The 18,448-nt window shown below is 41.8% G+C and overlaps 1 protein-coding gene and 1 long non-coding RNA gene across 7 annotated transcripts in view; both read right to left on the bottom strand.

The window, feature by feature from the left end:
- The window catches only part of banp (BTG3 associated nuclear protein), a 91,179-nt gene that overhangs the window by 18,442 nt on the left and 54,289 nt on the right, over positions 1–18,448 (bottom strand). The gene's annotated exons all lie outside the window — the stretch shown is intronic.
- LOC115197356 (uncharacterized) lies at positions 1,691–2,484 on the bottom strand. Its single transcript, XR_003879004.1, has 2 exons — positions 2,176–2,484; positions 1,691–2,041 (listed from the first exon to the last, which is right to left on the bottom strand). It is a non-coding gene; the product is annotated as an uncharacterized LOC115197356 (long non-coding RNA).

Below are 18,448 nucleotides of genomic sequence, written 5' to 3'. Positions count from 1 at the left end.
TCCTGTAGATTTACATTGACACACACACACACACACACACTAGGGCCTTGGGGCTATAGGTTAAGAGCTATGATGTCTAGGCCTAATTGAATAACATACAGTAGGCCTACTATAATAAGTTGTGGAATATTTAAACAGACATGCAAAGCTAACATTCAATCATACTGTCACACCTGACCCAGCAAGATTGATGGAGGAAAATATTAAGTGAACTCGGTGTGTGTGTGCGTTTAAATAAAACCATGCGTCTCTCTTGCAATTACTACCTTACACAGCACTACAACATGGTCTGTCTCTCTCTCCACCTTGCATGACCTACATGTCCTCTTGCATGTGTGCTTTGTCTCCAGCTTTAACCAGTCTGACTTACTCCTATGTGTGCTTTGTCTCCTGCTTTAACCAGTCTGACTTACTCCCATGCCAGTGTAGTGGAGTAGAGCAGAGCAGCTGGGTGCAGGCTTAACAGACATTCCCAATTTGGGGATGAATCAGAATCTGCTTGTCTGCAGAAAAAACCCAAACCTCAAACCCCAATTACAGATGCTGTTTGTGCCCCCCTTACCGTATCAACCCGCCCTGTTCCACCCCCTCACCAAACCACAACCTTCGCTTTGAAGTTGGTGACTCAGTTACGTGTTTTGTGAGTCGTGTTAACCCCCCTGGAGCCTGGTGGGTTGTGTCAGGCTCCGGGAGATTTTGCCAGATTTTTCTGTTTCACCACAATGTCTGATGCCGGCTCACCAGGACACGCCAGTCCCAGCCGGGCCGATGGGAACTATGAGATGAGAAGGAAGACTCCCTGGCTACACTAGCCGGATGAGAGACACAAAACGGACACAACATAGGGAACTACAGAGAGGGTGATTGGGGGCGAAGGTAGTCTTGAAAAGGAGTTGCCGGTTCAAATCCCAGGGCTGACGGAGGAATTCTGCAGGGAACAAGCCGGCAGCTGGAGGCTTCCTGGCTTCAATATCGCATGTGCTACCTACTGACATTGTGCCCTTGATCAAGACACTTAACCCCTAATATCTGCTCCAGGACCACTGCTCTGTGGTATTGTAATTATTGTAATGGACTGTGGGACTATAAACACACACTGACAGGGAGTGTATGTGATTGGACAAAGGGTCCGTATACACACTGACCACTTAGAGGGCAATAAATAGCCTTGATCTGAGTGGTCTTGATGAGTGAGTGACATCTGAGTGAACGTACATTGACTGACTGAAGGGCAATAGATCGGAGTCTGAATAACGGTAATCACAGACAGACTATACACAAACTGACCACAGGGAAACTGACCCTTCTGTGAGAAAATAAACACACTGACCACGGAGACACTGTCATATGCATATGCATCTACACGTTCTGTCATATGCATCTACACGTTCTGTCATATTCACCTGCATCTACACGTTCTGTCATATTCATCTGCATCTACACATTCTGTCATATTCATCTGAATCTACACGTTCTGTCATATTCACCTGCATCTACACGTTCTGTCATATTCACCTGCATCTACACGTTCTGTCATATGCATCTGCATCTACACGTTCTGTCATATGCATCTGCATCTACACGTTCTGTCATATTCACCTGCATCTACACATTCTGTCATATTCACCTGCATCTACACATTCTGTCATATGCATCTACACGTTCTTTCATATTCATCTGCATCTACACATTCTGTCATATTCATCTGCATCTACACGTTCTGTCATATTCATCTGCATCTACACATTCTGTCATATTCATCTGCATCTACACATTCTGTCATATTCATCTGCATCTACACATTCTGTCATATTCATCTGCATCTACACATTCTGTCATATTCATCTGCATCTACACGTTCTGTCATATTCATCTGCATCTACACGTTCTGTCATATTCACCTACATCTACACATTCTGTCATATTCACCTGCATCTACACGTTCTGTCATATTCATCTGCATCTACACGTTCTGTCATATTCATCTGCATCTACACGTTCTGTCATATTCATCTGCATCTACACGTTCTGTCATATTCATCTGCACATTCTGTCATATTCATCTGCATCTGCACATTCTGTCATGTTCATCTGCATCTACACGTTCTGTCATATTCATCTGCATCTACACGTTCTGTCATATTCACCTGCATCTACACATTCTGTCATATTCACCTGCATCTACACATTCTGTCATATGTATCTGCATCTACACGTTCTGTCATATGCATCTACACGTTCTGTCATATTCATCTGCATCTACACGTTCTGTCATATTCATCTGCATCTACACGTTCTGTCATATTCATCTGCATCTACACATTCTGTCATATCCATCTGCGGTCCATCAAAAGTTCAACCCTTTTCCACTCTTCAGGCAAGTCAGCTCTGCTCGGCACAAAAAGAGAAACAGCTGTGAAATAAATGTGGATAGACCATCAGTCATATGAACTCTGTAGAAAGACGCACTAGGCTAATCTGTTTATTAGGGATACACACTTTCTGTCTGAACAGGCCCCTAAATCTGAGAGACAAATAATTAAAGTAAAACTGACCCTAGTTATTTACATACAGGTGGAGAAGAATTTCGTGAGAGTACGCTTGTAATGTAGTAGGTAGGCAGAGGTAATTTAACTGAATTTTTAAGCCCACGTTTTATCTTAATTTTTATATAATTATTAATAATAAGATCTGTCAGCTACATATGTTAGTAAATTCATTTGATCAAGCTATGTAGCCTATAGATTCCTTCTTGATTAATAAATAAAATAAATGTTTCTCTGTAATACTAGCCACCTAGCAATTTTATGAAGTTGGCTTTAGCTAGATACACCTCATGACCAAAAGTGCAGTACCAGTCAAAAGTTTGGACACACCTACTCATTCAAGGGTTTTTCTGTAGTTTTACTATTTTCTACATTGTAGAATAATAGTGAAGACATCAAAACTATGAAATTACACATATGGAATCATGTAGTCAACAAAAAAAGTGTTAAACAAATCAAAATGTATTCTCTCAACCAGCTTCATCAGGTAGTCACCTGGAATGCATTTCAATTAACAGGTGTGCCTTGTTAAAAGTTAATTTGTGGAATTTCTTTCCTTAATGCATTTGAGCTAATCATTTGTGTTGTGACCAGGTAGGGGTGGTATACAGAACATAGCCCTATTTGGTAAAAGACCAAGTCCATATTATGGCAAGAACAGCTCAAATAAGCAAAGATAAACGACAGTCCATCATTACTTTAAGACATAAAGGTCAGTAAATATGGAAAATGTAAAAAACTTTGAAAGTTTCAAGTGCAGTCGCAAAAACCATCAAGCGCTATGATGACACTGGCTCTCATGAGGACCTCCACAGGAAAGGAAGACCCAGAGTGACCTCTGCTGCAGAGGATAAATTCATTAGTTACCAACCTCAGAAATTGCAGCCCAAATAAATGCTTCAGAGTTGAAGTAACAGACACATATCAACATCAACTGTTCAGAGAAGAATGCATGAATCAGGCCTTCATGGTATAATTGCTGCAAAGAAACCACTACTAAAGGACACCAAGAAGAAGAGACTTGCTTAGGCCAAGAAACACGAGCAATGGACATTAGACCGGTGGACACCTGTCCTTTGGTCTGATGAGTCCAAATGAGAAATTTTGGTTCCAACCGCCGTGTCTTTGTGAGACAAAGAAGGTGAACGGTTGATCTCTGCAGGTGTGGTTCCCACTGTGAAGCATGGAGGAGGACGTGTGATGGTATGGGGGTGCATTGCTGGTGACACGTTCTGTGATTTATTTAGAATTCAAGGCACACTTAACCAGCATGGCTACTACAGCATTCTGCAGCGACACGCCATCCCATCTGGTTTGCATTTAGTGGGACTATCATTTATCTTTCAACAGGACAATGACCCAACACACCTCCAGGCTGTGTAAGGGCTATTTGACCGAGAGTGATGGAGTGCTGCATCAGATGACCTGGCCTCCACAATCACCCGACCTCAAACCAATTGAGATGGTTTGGGATGAGTTGGACCGCAGAGTGAAGGAGCTTGTGGGAACTCCAAGGCTGTTGGAAAAGCATTCCAGGTGAAGCTGGTTGAGAGAATGCCAAAAGTGTGCACAGCTGTCATCAAGACAAAGGGTGGCTACTTTTTGAGAATCAAATATAAAATATATTTTGATGTGTTTAACACTTTTTTGGTTACTACATGATTCCATGTGTTATTTCATAGTGTTGATGTCTTGACTATAATTCTACAATGTAGAAAAATGAAGTAAACCTTGGAGTAGGTGTGTCCAAACTTTTGACTGGTTCTGTATGTGGACACCTGCTCGTCAAACATCTCATTCCAAAATCATGGGTATTAATATGGAGTTGGTCCCCCCTGTGCTGCTATAACAGCCTCCACTCTTCAGGGAAGTCTTTCCACTAGATGTTGGAACATTGCTGTGGGTACTTGCTTCCATTCAGCCACAAGATCATTCGTGAGGTCGGGCACTGATGTTGGGCGATTAGGCCTGGCTCACAGTCGGCGTTCCAATTAATCTTCGATGGGGTTGAGGTGAGGGCTCTGTGCAGGCCAGTCAAGTTCTTCCACACTGATCTCGACAAAACATTTCTGTATGGACCTCGCTTTGTGCACGGGGTCCTTGTCATGCTGAAACAAGGGCCTTCCCCAAACTGTTGCCACAAAGTTGGAAGCACAGAATTGTCTAGAATGTCATTGTATGCTGTAGCGTTGACATTTCCCTTCACTGGAACGAAGGGGCCTATCCTGACCATGATTTGGAAAGGCACACACCTGTCTATATAAGGTCCCACAGTTGACAGTGCATGTCAGAGCAAAAACCAAGCCATAAGGTCGCATGAATTGTCCGTAGAGACAGGATTGTCTCGAGGCAAAGATCTGGGGAAGGGTACTAAAAAAATGTATGCAGCATTGAAGGTCCCCAAGAACAAAGTGGCCTCCATCATTCTTAAAAATGGAAGACGTTTGGAACCACCAAGACTTCCTAGAGCTGGCCACCCGGCCAAACTGAGCAATTGGGGGAGAAGGGCCTTGGTCAGGGAGGTCACCAAGAGCCAGATGGTCACTCTGACAGAGCACCAGAGTTCCTCTGTGAAGATGGGAGAACCTTCCAGAAGGACAACCATCTCTGCAGCACTCCACCAACCATGCCTTTGGGGTAGAGTGGTCAGACGGAAGCCACTTCTCAGAAAAAGGCACATGACAGCCCGCTTGGAGTTTGCCAAAAGGCACCTAAAGGACTCTCAGACCATAAGAAACAAGATTCTCTGGTCTGATGAAACCAAGATTGAATTCTTTGGCCTGAATGCCAAGCGTCACATCTGAAGGAAACTTGGCACCATCCCTACAGTGAAGCATCGTGGTGACAGCATCATGATGTGGGGATGTTTTTCAGCGGTAGGGACTGAGAGACTAGTCAGGATCGAGGGAAAGATGAACGGAGCAAAGTACAGAGAGATCCTTGATGAACACCTGCTCCAGAGCGCTCAGGACCCCAGACTGGGGCAAATATTCACATTCTAACACGACAACAACCCTAAGCACACAGCCAAGACAACGCTTCGGGACAAGTCTCTGAATGTCCTTGAGTGGCCCAGCCAGAGCCCTTACTTGAACCCGATCGAACATCTCATTCCCTGAAAAATGCTATTTAAAAAAAATATTTTTAACAAGGCAAGTCAGTTAAGAACAAATTCTTATTTACAATGACGACTGTATAGTGGGTTAACTGCCTTGTTCAGGGGCAGAACGACAGATTTTTACCTTGTCAGCTCGGGGATTCGATTTAGCAACCTTTCGGTTACTGGCCCATCGCTCTAACCACTAGGCTACCTGCCGCCCCTATGCAGCAACGCTTCCCCTCCAACCTGACAGAGCTTGAGAGGATCTGCAGAGAAGAATGAGTATGACACTTGTAGCGTCATACCCAAGAAGACTTGAGGCTGTTATCGCTGCCAAAAGGTGCTTCAACAAAGTACTGAGTAAAGGGTCTGAATACTTAGTCTCTCTATTTCAGTTTTTTCCTTTTTAATAAATTTGCAAACATTTGTAAAAAACCTTTTCTAAAAACCTGTTTTCGCTTTGTCATTATGGGGTATGAGGAAAAAAAGTAATTTAATCAATTTCATTATAATGCTGTAATGTAATAAAATGTTGAAAAAGTCAAGGGGTCTGAATGCTTTCCGAATGCACTGTATAGTGTAGGTTGGGAACCACATAACTAGCTACCAAGCTATTTCAGGCTATCAATCAAGTTAGAGTAGCTTGTCTATCCATCTTAGCTGGCAAGGTTGCTAGAAAAAAAATATCCTTTCATTCTTGGGTTATGATACTACACTGAGTGTATAGAACATTAGGAACACCTGTTCTTTCCATGACAGACTGACCAGGTGAATCCAGGTGAAAGCTATGATCCCTTATTGATGTCACTTGTTGGCGGCAGGTAGCCTAGTGGTTAGAGAGTTGGGCCAGTAACCGAAAGGTTGCAAGTTCGAATCTCTGAGCTGACAAAGTACAAATCTGTCGTTCTGCCCCTGAACAAGGCAGTTAACCTACTGTTCCTAGGCCGTCATTGAAAATAAGAATTTGTTCTTAACTGACTTGCTTAGTTAAATAAAAATAATAATAATCCAGTCCAATCAGTGTAAATGAAGTGGACACAGAAGGATTTTTAAGCCTTGAGACAATTGAGAGGTGTGTGTGTGTGTGTGTGTGTGTGTGTGTGTGTGTGTGTGTGTGTGTGTGTGTGTGTGTGTGTGTGTGTGTGTGTCATTCAGAGGGTGAATGGGCAAGATAAAATATTTAAGTGCCTTTGAACTGGGTATGGTAGTAAGTGCCAGGCACACCGGTTCGAGTGTGTCAAGAACTGCAATGGTGCTGGGGTTTTCATGCTCAACAGTTTCCCATGTGTATCAAGAATGGTCCACCACCCAAAGGTCATCCAGCAAACTTGACACAACTGTGGGAAGCATGAGTCAACACGGGCCAGCATCCCTGTGGAACGCTTTCAACATCTTATAGAGTCCATGCCCTGTTGAATTGAAGCTGTTCAGAAGGCAAAAGGGGGTGCAACTCAATATAAGGAAGGTGCTCGTAATGTTTTGTACACAGTGTATATACCAGTGGCAGTTGTACTAAAGGCATAACAAAATTCTTAAAGAATCAACATGCATCATTCATTAAAATTACAATTGAACAGTTAACCTACTGTTTACAGAAAAACATATTTTTTTTTTTACATGGAATTAGGCATAATGATTATTGCTCTTGATGGCAGGTGTTAAAAATAGTAATTTCTTCGACTTCCGGAGGAGGGACAGCCCACCTCCGAATCCCCCCACCCCCCTCCGTCCTGACGTACTTTGTGCCTCTTAAAATAATGGGTGCATGACGCCCCTGTAGTTAAGTACTAAATGAAAATACTTAAAACTGGTCTGTGGGGGGGGGGTGATGGGTGAAAAGAGTTTAAGTTTGCAAGATGATGAATGAATTCAACAAGGCAGGTAAGGTAAGCAAGGTACTATAGTAGTTAATGGGTGGAAATGGTGGAGCTGCTAGGTGGGGGGGAGTAATAGTGTACAGTAGGTAAACATAACACGGTATGATTTGGTCAGGATGTGTTGATGACAGAGACTGTTCAGATCAGCCAGAGGATTGTTATATTTCATCTTCCACATTCCACAGATAATCAGGTCCTGAGGGTCTGAATGAAGCAATGCCTATTGCCTAGGGTAGGATAATACTGATACACATGCACTCCCGCACGGACATATAAATATTAATAGTTCCATGTCCATGTGTATACTTACCCACATGCACACAAAAATACACACACAGCTAGCACACCTGGCATGTGATACTGTTTATGTGGCGTAGAGAGACAACAGACAGTCTGGTGCAAAAGAGAGGAGGAGACTCACAGCTGTGCACAGTCAGTCTCTTTTGCAATGATGTTTCAGATATAATCATCATTGGCATCCATTCTTTGGATGGGAGGTAATATTGCAGTAATTGTTAGTGTATAGTATTGTCAGTGTGCAATACAGTGCATTCGGACAGTATTCAGACCCCTTGACTTTTTACACATTAAGTTACATTACAGCCTTATTCTAAAATGTATTCGTTTTTTTTCTCATCAATCTACACCCATAATGACAAAGCGAAAACAGACATAAAAACCCCCCGGAAATATCACATTTACATAAGTATTCAGACCCTATACTCTGTACTTTGTTGAAGCAACTTTGGCAGCGATTACAGCCAAGTCTTCTTAGGTATGACTCTACAAGTTTGGCACAACTGTATTTGGGGAGTTTCTCCCATTCTTCTCTGCATATCCTCTCAAGCTCTGTCAGGTTGGATGGGGAGCGTCGCTGCACAGCTATTTTCAAGTCTCTCCAGAGATGTTAGATCAGGTTCATGTCCGGGCTCTGGCTGGGCCACTCAAGGACATTCAGAGACTTGTCCCGAAGCCACTCCTGCGTTGTCTTGGTTGTGTGCTTAGCATCGTTGTCCTGTTGGAAGTTGAACCCAGTCTGAGGTCCTGAGCACTCTGGCACAGGTTTTCATCAAGGATCTCTCTATACTTTGCTCCATTCATCTTCCCTCGATCCTGACTAGTCTCCCAGTCCCTGCCACTGAAAAATATCCCCACAGCATGGTCAGAGTCCTTTAGATGCCTTTTGGCAAACTCCAAGCGGGCTGTCGTGCCTTTTATTGAGAAATGGATTCCGTCTGTCCACTCTACCATAAAGGCCTGATTGGTGGAGTGCTACAGAGCCGGTTGTCCTTCTGGAAGGTTCTCCCATCCTCACAGAGGAACTCTGGAGCTCTGTCAGAGTGACCATCGGGTTCTTGGTCACCTCCCTGACCAAGGCCCTTCTCCCCCGATTGTTCAGTTTGGCCGGGCTGCCAGCTCAAGGAAGAGTCTTGGTGGTTCCAAACTTCTTCCATTTAAGAATGATTGAGGCCACTGTGTTCTTGGGGACCTTCAATGCTGCAGAAATGTTTTGGTACCCTTCCTCAGATCTGTGCCTTGACACAATCCTGTCTCTGAGCTCTACGGACAATTACCTAGACCTAATGGCTTGGTTTTTGCTCTGACATGCACTGTCAACTGTGGGACCTTATATAGACAGGTTATATAGCCTGTTTTTGCTTTGTCATTATGGGGTATTGTGTGTAGATTGATGAGGACATTGTTTTTTAAATCCATTTTAGAATAAGGCTGTAATGTAACAAAATGTGGAAAAAGTCAAGGGGTCTGAATACTTTCCGAATGCACTGTATGTTGTCTATGTGGACTAAAATGATTTATGATTGCGGGTGTGCTTAATGATGAGTGAATAATTCTTAAATTATTCTGGTCTTGTCAGTTTAAGAGACATTTTAAGTGTGATTGAGTTTGCTAAGTGTAGTGTTTGAGTGTGTGCTGCTAAATCGACTAGTATATTTAAGGACAAGGGGGTTCAAGGGTTGACAACCACTTGTCCGATTCGACTAAAGGTTGGGACTTTAATCCTTCATGAGAGAGCTGTTAGCATTCTCAGCTGTGAGGATCTGAGCACAGAGGGTTCATAGCTACAGCCATTACAGGAAGTCTCCCAGGAACCACTTCCTGTCCCACAACGCGTTTTGTAAAGAAAACAAATCTCTTTCCCAATTTGTCTCTCTTTGATTCCTCAAAACCTCTCCTCACCTACTTCTCAGAACTCATTGGAGGAAAAGGTAAGAGGGGAGGTCTTCTCCTCCAAAGAGGTTTGAGAAAGAGGTGAGGAGAGGACAAGTAATTGATGAAAGACAAATTGAGAAATAGCCATCATCTCCCATATCTGGGCTGAGACTGATATGTCTGGAAGGAGAATGTGGTCTGATCAAAAACACAAACTGTCGTATGAAATTATGGATCTGACACTCACAAGATACACAATGACCACATATAACCCAAACACATGATGGAGATCTGTAAGCAATATGGAGCAAACAACACACCATCTCACACTCTTTGACAAATACTGGCACAGAGTCTGAGTGACACACACCCTGGAGGGGGCAAATCCATTCGGTGCCATATTCTGACTTATACACAGGCACACAACTCTTACAATGCTTCCAATAGCCTAATTCGTGTTTAGGCCCAAGTTCGCAAAGGTCCAAATCACATCAACTTGCAATGAGTTGTCAAAGAAATGCCTAGTAGAAAGAAATATCAAACTTGGCGAGAGAGAAGCAGCACAAATCAGAATAGACCGTGGTGGTTAGGCGGCTCTTAAGTGCATTAGTTACTGTTGACCTCCGGCTTGCAGGATTTGGGTCCCTAAATAATAAGAACTGGCTGACCACACCAGTACTGTACTAGCACTCACTGAGGTGTGTGTGTGTGTGTGTGTGTGTGTGTGTGTGTGTGTGTGTGGGGAGGATTAGAAGGCTGCATCAGACAAGCCCACTCTGTTTCCGTGCCAAGGCGAGCTGGAGAAGAAAATACGCTGAACAATCAAGAGGCATCTCAAATTCAACTCAGCAGAGTTTGCTAGTTGCTATGAACTGAAAAAAACTCAAAAGTGGAAAAAGCTTTATTTTTTGTTGTTGATGCCAATCTTTTTTTTTGTTCTTGATGCTTTCAACAGTAATGGAGACAGAATACTGAAGAAATACAGCAATGGGCAAAAGAAGACAGAACTAAACAACAACAGTGGCTTAATGCAAAAAAACATTTGGAGAAGGCCAGATTGAAACACAATAACCAACTGTGCAAACAAGGCCCTTTCTGTTGTTGCAATCTGAATGGTACTTTTGGGTGCATGTGAATATGGTTCATATTGACTAATGCAAGATAGAGGACAATAAGATAGTTGTTCGAAAACAAAAGAAAACATATTTGTTATGTTACCCCTCGGTCTTCAACTGTTACAGTTTTGGAATGTGATGTAATTGCATCAGAATCTCTTTAGATAAAAATAATTTTATAATGCTTTGTGTGTGTGTGTGTATGTTTTCGAGTATCTGTGTGGAGTATCTGTGTGTTTATCTACATGCATGTATGTTTTGTCAAAGAGCCCTCATTCACACTCTCAACAGGTCATTCCACCTCTGTCTCATTGCAGCCCACTTGGCTCGCCCAAACCTAAAAACACACAAAGACCTACACACACAGCACACTTTTACAAGGCACAGCTCAAATAAATCCACCACTCCAATCTGCTTTCTATCAGCCTCAGTGGAATCACTGCTATCCTCTCAGATCTAACATGTAAAAAGAGGGGGAAAAAAGTGATGAGGATTTTGGAGAGTTTGGAACTTCCTCCCTGCTTCACAGCCGTCAACAACATCTGCAACTGCTGCAGCCTTCCTGAGCCAGCCAGGACAAATATGATTTGGGGTGGGGGGGGCAAAAGGAGCGGCTGGAGTTGATGCTCTGTGTCCTCTCTCCTACTCAAACCTTCCAGACGTCTACCAGTCTGCTGAATCCTTATACACCTACACCCCACATTAGAATATGATGCTCAGACATAAACCCTACACTCTCATAGTCACACTGCATCCTCTATAAGTTACCTCAGGATCGTCAGTTCAAAAAGACCCTCTCCAAGTCAACTATCACCACTAAACTTTCTCAACCCAGATCGACAGTCTGCACAGCTGGAAAGACAGCTCTCTGACATCTACCTGTCAATCCGCGAGCCAACGCTAACTAGCTTAACGTAAAGTTGTGTTCGGATACTCATACTAACCGCACTATTTGTGATGTAAATTGAGTATGAACTATGCTTATTGGTCATAGTATGGATATAGTTAGAATGCCAAAAGTTCCTGGATGTCGCACTAAATTCGCCAAAATACAAAGTATACATGCAGTGGACACTATTTCCATGCTTTTAGGGACCATAATGCAATTGTTCCGAAAATAGGCATGGCTTCACAACGTTTTCAGATTTGAAGAAAATGGCGGAAAATATGCAGCCGAAGTCCGACAAGAGCGGATACAAATTCATTGTTTTAACTAATTATGACAGATGTTAAGAAAATGTTGAGTAATGTAATAAAGTAATGACCTTTCAAATAAGTTACGTTACACCTTATTTTGGCTGACAATTTGTTAGCTACGCTATCCTTACAGCAGTATGTACCGGTATGTTAGCTAGTTACCTAATGTTAGTTGGCTACGAATTCATCGAACTTGTCAGGCAGTATATTAACTATAATCGAACTAACTACACAACGTTTATTGACTTGATTATTCACATCATTATTAGCAGTGGTATAGTCGTTGTACATTCTCAAATGGACATTGTTAATTCTGCCTATCTACTCCGATTTCAGACCACTCTTGTCTGAGTATGCCAGAGCTCAGAATAACTGATGAATTTATGAACGATCAACACCCGTTGAATATATAGCCGGTGTCAGTAAACTTCTGCAAAAAAAAGCTAGATTAAATTATTGCCAGCAGCACAGTTAGTCACCAATGCTCCAGATAACATGAAAACAGCCTAACCAGCTTTGCTAGAGTGAGTAAAATGGTCAGTGAGGTGTTCTCTCATTTGTGTCTGGAAATAGCTAGCAAGCTAGCCAACGTTAGCTAGTTAGCTTGGGTGCGGTAGCTTCCCACCTGCCGAACATCCGGTGAAATTGCAGAGCACGAAATTCAAACTACAGAATTATAAATATTTAAACGTTCATAAAATCACAAGTGTAATACATTAAAATAAAGCTTAACTTCTTGTTAATCCAGCCGCTGTGTCAGATTTCAAAAAGGCTTTACGGCGAAAGCACACCATGCGATTATCTAAGGACAGCGCCCCGCATACAAAAGCATGAAAATCATATTTCAACCAGGCAGGTGCGACACGAAAGTCAGAAATAGCGATATAATAAATGCCTTACCTTTGATGATCTTCTTCTGTTGGCACTCTAAAAGGTCCCAGATACATCACAAATGGTCCTTTTGTTCAATAATGTCCTTCCTTATATCCATAAAAACTCAATTTAGCTGGCGCACTACAGTCAACAATCCACCCAGTTTCCCTTCATCAAAATGCATACAAAATGAATCCCAAACGTTACTAATAAACTGTTCCAAACAAGTCAAACAACATTTATAATCAAACCTTAGGTACCCTTATACATAAATAATTCATAAAACTTAAGACGGAGAATCGTTATTGTCTTTACCAGAGAAAAATACCAAAGAATGCGCTCTCTTCCATGCGCTTGGAAACACTACAGGCAAAATGGGAGCCACCTAGAAAAACTACAATTTATGGCTCATTTTTCCAAAAACCAGCATGAAACTCTTTCTAAAGACTGTTGACATCCAGTGGAAGCCCTAGGAACTGCAATCTGGGAGGATTTCGCCTTATAATAAAAGTGACAGCCATTGAAAACAGTGGTAGGCTGAATTTTCTTTTTTTTGGGATGGTTTGTCCTTGGGGTTTCGCCTGCCATATCAGTTCTGTTTTACTCACAGACATCATTTTAACAGTTTTAGAAACTTTAGAGTTTTCTATCCAAATCTACCAATTATATGCATATCCTAGCTTCTGGGCCTGAGTAACAGGCAGTTTACTTTGGGCACGCTTTTCATCCGGACGTGAAAATACTGCCCCCTACCCAAGAGAGGTTAACGCCCAAATCTGTTCAGTTTTGATTACATTGGTGACGGCGCCATAGTGTTAATACAAAAAAATAATACATTTATTGCAAATATACATTCCTAATATAAGTGCTTTTCTAATAATACTTGATTAGTACAAACACATGTTCTTACTACAGATACATGGCTTGTGGTGCCTTTATTAACTAACTGAAGTACACATTTTCTGCTTACGTTCTGTTTTTACATGTCTAGTGATTAACTCCATGTTGACCCAGTCTGTACACTCCCATGGATTCTACGTACGTTCTGTTTTTACATGTCCAATGGTTAACTCTTTGTTTATCCACCTCTTTCCATTCACCTGAGCTCAGCCTTTATTCTGCTTACACATGTCTATTAATGAACTCTGTTTTCTGTCTCAATACTTCTGGGAGAACAGTCTATACTGGAAAATCAACCATAGTCATGAATTTTCACCTACACACTCTGGATTTATGAACGCCCAGTGTGCACTCTGGCACTCCAGATTGAATTTATGAACACATCCGAAATCGTAAAATGTCTAGATAGTAATTTGTAATGCTAACAAGCTAGCAAGAGGTTGCATAGCAACAACATCAACTTCCGGTAGACAGGCGAAGTGCTAGCATGCTCAACTGAGAGGATACCGTTCCTTTACAGTATACTAAATAGAACTAATAGTATACAGTATGTAATATATACTCATTAAGTATGTAGTATACAGTATGTTAATATGGGTATTCGAACACAGCTTAAGTCTTCTGGACCAACTAGTATGCTAGCGATCCCAAAGATTTCCAGCATTGGCTCACAAAACATCCTCTAAATTCCTTCATACTGGAAGCAGAGACATAAAAATGTTATCCACAAGTTAATTTGACTCTGGGGAAGTAGATATTGCCAAAATCCCGAACTATCCATTTAATATTTTGCTTTTAGTCTTAGTGGAATGCCTACAGGAGTGAATCTGTTCAAGTCATAACTAAGGCCCGGAGTTATTCCTAACCACATGACCTGACCAAAAAAACAAACAAACTTGTAACTAACTAGGTAGACTCAAGGAAAAACTTCTACCTAAAACTTGAGTCTAAAACTCCTGGCACTGTCATGTAACCACCAACTTCATATCTGAAAGAGGAGGCAAGGAAAGAGGAAACGCACAAATTGAAATAAAGCTCTAATCTTTGTAAATCTGTATTTGTCCTAAAAGGCACGTACTCCCACACTCTCCATTGCATCTATGGTTTCTCATCAACCCACTCAGTGACACCCTTCCTAAACACAGTCTACATACCTGCATTAAATCTAACCCTGCTTTATATTTTCTCTTTCGCTCCTCCTCCCACTCCCAAACCTTTCAGCAGACTGTGGAGTCAGTTTCAGTCGAGGCTAGTGTGGTTTTATGACTCAACCAGATCAATTTGAATTCTGATCCAGGACCAGTAGAATCAAAAGGTCTTTGGTTGGCCTCTGAGATGACTGAAATAACCTAGTTAAATAAAGGTTAACATTTTTTTATTATAATAATTTTTTTATGGGGTAGATTAGCTTTCATTTTGCAGATAGATGGTGGCTTATATTAGTGTAAAATTGTCTGTATCATATCCAATCCCCCATATCTTTTTTGGTTAATATATTTTTATAAATATAATATCTATACGCTACCGTTCAAAAGTTTGGGGTTACTTAGAAATGTCCTTGTTTTGAAAGAAAAGCAACAAAAGAATTGTCCATTAAAATAACATAAAATTGATCAGAAATACAGTGTAGACATTGATAATGTTGTTAATGACTATTGTAGTTGGAAACGGCAGATTTTTTTTAATGCAATATCTACATAGCCGTACAGAGGCCCATTATCAGCAACCATCACTCCTGTGTTCCAATGGCACATTGTGTTAGCTAATCCAAGTTTATCATTTTAAAAGGCTAATTGATCATTAGAAAACCCTTTTGCAATTATGTTAGCACAGCTGAAAACTGTTGTCCTAATTAAAGAAGCAATAAAACTGGCCATCTTTAGACTAGTTGAGTATCTGGAGCATCAGCATTTGTGGGTTCGATTACAGGCTCAAAATGGCAAGAAACAAATAACTTTCTTCTGAAACTCGTCAATCTCTTCTTGTTCTGAGAAATGAAGGCTATTCCATGTGAGAAATTGCCAAGAAACTGAAGACCTCGTACAACGCTGTGAACTACTCCTTCACAGAACAGAGCAAACTGGCTCTAACCAGAATAGAAAGAGCGGTGGGAGGCCCCGGTGCACAACTGAGCAAGAGGACAAGTACATTAGAGTGTCTAGTTTGAGAAACAGACACCTCACAAGTCCTCAACTGGCAGCTTCATTACATAGTACCCACAAAACACCAGTCTCAACGTCAACAGTGAAAAGGCGACTCCGGGATGCTGGCCTTCTAGGCAGAGTTGCAAAGAAAAAGCCATATCTCAGACTGGCCAATAAAAAGAAAAGATTAAGATGGGCAAAAGAACACAGACACTGGACAGAGGAATCTGCCTAGAAGGCCAGCATCCCAGAGTCGCCTCTTCACTGTTGACTCAGTACTTTGTTGAAGCACCTTTGGAAACGATTACAGCCTTGAGTCTTCTTGGGTATGATGCTACAAGCTTGACACACCTGTATTTGGGGAGTTTCTCCCATTCTTCTCTGCAGATCCTCTCAAGCTCTGTCAGGTAGGATGGGGAGCGTTGCTGCACAGCTTTGTTCAGGTCTCTCCAGAGATGTTAGATCGGGTTCAAGTCCGGGCTCTGGCGGGGCTACTCAAGGACATTAAGATTTGTCCCGAAACCACTCCTGTGTTGTCTTGGCTGTGTGCTAGAGTCGTTGTCCTGTTTGAAGGCGAACCTTTGCCCCAGTCTGAGGTCCTGAGCGCTCTGGAGCAGGTTTTTCATCAAGGATCTCTGTACTTTGCTCCGTTCATCTTTGCCTCCATCCTGACTAGTCTCACAGTCCCTACCGCTGAAAACCATCCCCACAACATGATGCTGCCACCACCATACTTCACCATAGGGATGGTGCCAAGTATCCCCCAGAAGTGACACTTGGCATTCAGGCCAAAACGCTCAATCTTGGTTTCATCAAACCAGAGGAGTGGCTCCAGCCTGGCCACTTTACCATAAAGGCCTAATTGGTGGAGTGCTATAGAGATGGTTGTGCTTCTGGAAGGTTCTCCCATCTCCACAGAGGAACTCTGGAGCTCTGTCACAGTGACCATCGGGTTCTTGGTCACCTCCCTGACCAAGGCCCTTCTACCCTGATTGCTCAATTTGGCCGGGAGGCCAGCTCAAGGAAGAGTCTTGGTGGTTCCAAACTTCTTCCATTTATGAAATCATGGAGGACACTGTGTTCTTGGGGACATTCAATGCTGCAGAAATGTTTTGGTACCCTTCCCCAGATCTGTGCCAGGACACAATCCTCTCTCTGAGCTCTAACGCACTATTCATTTGACCATATGGCTTGGTTTTTGCTCTGACATGCACTGTCAACTGTGGGACCTTATATAGACAGGTGTGTGCTTTTCCAAGTCAAGTTTCACTTTGTCATTCTGGGGTAGTGTGTGTAGATTGAGTATTTTTTTAATAAGGCTGTAACGTAACAAAATGTGGAAAAGGGGAAGGGGTCTGAATACTTTCAGAATGCACTGTATGTTATGTAGGAAAAAGTCAGTCATAAAGTCTTCTGTCTTGGTTAAAAACAAGTTGTCATCCGGTAGGCTTTGATTAAATGTCCAATAACCTCGCACATGCGGAAATTCTGTAAAAGTAATGTGTATACCAATTATTTGATGGTCCGACCGCATTCTGTCCCCCATCAACACTTTTCACATTTTTAGTGCCAGCGAGAATGACATAAGTAGTCAAGACGACTAGCTTGATTGAGCCTCCGCCATGTATATCTCACTAGGTCAGGATATTTAAGCCTCCATATAGCCACTAGTTCCAATATATCCATGATATTCGTGATTTCCTTAAGTGCATGAGGGTGATAGTTTGTAGTGTGATTTCCTTTACGGTCCATTGAGGTATTTAAAACCGTACTATAATCTCCCACCATAATAATTGAGTCATGTATTGACTCTAAGCTCGATAAAGTTATTTATTTATTTTCAAAGAAGCATGGATCATCATTTTTCCATACAACTTCATCTAAATGTGCAGAATGAGTTTCCTGTAAACAATAGATATAATATTCCTTCTCTTTTAGCCAGGTAAAGACTGATAGTCTTTTCTTATTATCTGCTAGGCCATTACAATTAGCTATACTTATTTCACCACTTACCATAATGAGATACAAGTTGCAATTATACTTACCATAATATATGTTTGTAAACTTAACATCAAGAAGTACCATGATCATTTAGTGTCCATATAGCTGTAGCGTGACATTTGCACTGTTACGCATACTGTAGCTGCGACTATATAAACCTATAATTGTCCTCCAAATTTCCACCCGCTAAAACCTCGCCTCAACCCAAATTGGGTTGTCGTCCCACAGACTGGCTGACCATTCCTGTACATAGATCCTAGGGCCTTTAAAAAGAGCACATGGTGCCACCTACAGTACAGAACCAGATGCGCAGCCAGCATCATTTCGAACGCCCTCGCCTCAGTTGTTCTGCATCTAGTTATTCAAAAAATATATCTGTGTATATATAATAAATAAAAAAATCTTCCATATCTTCATTTATTCCCACAATTGATGAATAATACGCATAATAATATAGCACTTCTATGAAGGACTGTTACACATAAAAATGGCCTTTAGTAGGAATTCCACATTTTTGTCAAAA

Source organism: Salmo trutta, chromosome 7 (genome assembly GCF_901001165.1).
Source record: "Salmo trutta chromosome 7, fSalTru1.1, whole genome shotgun sequence".
Lineage (NCBI taxonomy): Eukaryota > Metazoa > Chordata > Actinopteri > Salmoniformes > Salmonidae > Salmo > Salmo trutta.
This window is presented reverse-complemented; position numbering and strand designations above follow the sequence as displayed.